This window comes from Tigriopus californicus, chromosome 5 (assembly GCF_007210705.1).
Source record: "Tigriopus californicus strain San Diego chromosome 5, Tcal_SD_v2.1, whole genome shotgun sequence".
In the NCBI taxonomy this organism is placed as follows: Eukaryota; Metazoa; Arthropoda; class Copepoda; order Harpacticoida; family Harpacticidae; genus Tigriopus; species Tigriopus californicus.
Genome location: NC_081444.1, coordinates 4,142,380 through 4,142,982, shown reverse-complemented (window position 1 = coordinate 4,142,982; position 603 = coordinate 4,142,380). Strand labels below are relative to the sequence as shown.

At 54.2% G+C, this 603-nt stretch overlaps 1 protein-coding gene across 1 annotated transcript in view; it reads left to right on the top strand.

The window, feature by feature from the left end:
- LOC131881161 (transcription initiation factor TFIID subunit 3-like) overlaps window positions 1–603 on the top strand; it is a 7,452-nt gene that overhangs the window by 4,654 nt on the left and 2,195 nt on the right. The gene's annotated exons all lie outside the window — the stretch shown is intronic.

Here is a 603-nt window from a genome sequence, read left to right as displayed (position 1 = left end):
AATAGTCGAACCGGAAGTTGAAACGCCTCCTCCTCCTCCTCCTCCCAAGCCCAAGAAAGCCAAGGTGCCCAAAAGTGCCGCCAATCCTCCGGCTTCAGCCATCCGCCTTGGCCGTACAGCAGAAGTTGAAACGCCTCCTCCTCCTCCTCCTTCCAAGCCCAAGAAAGCCAAGGTGCCCAAAAGTGCCGCCAATCCTCCGGCTTCAGCCACACCCGCCTCTTCTAAGAAGACTATGAGCACGCCTCGAAAACTGGCCGGTGTAGACGATGAACCCATCAAGACACCCCCTACGCCCGAAATTTTGCGGGAGAAAGAAGCTATGCGGAAGGCCAAGGCCACCAATGCTGATACGCCCACTCCACCTCCGAGCTTACCCGCCAAAAGTCCAGAGCCAGAAAAGATTCGCAAAAAGGAGAAGAAGAAAAAGGCCAAAAAGGACAAGAAAGACTCACGAGGTGAAAAGAGGGATAAGTCCAAAAAGGCCGAGAAACGAGAGAAGGATCGCGACAAAACCAACAAAGCCATAACCAAGCTCAAGATCAAGGACACATCTTCGGTGACGGGGGCCTCACCTGAGCCTCCACCTCCCATTCCGCCAGTATC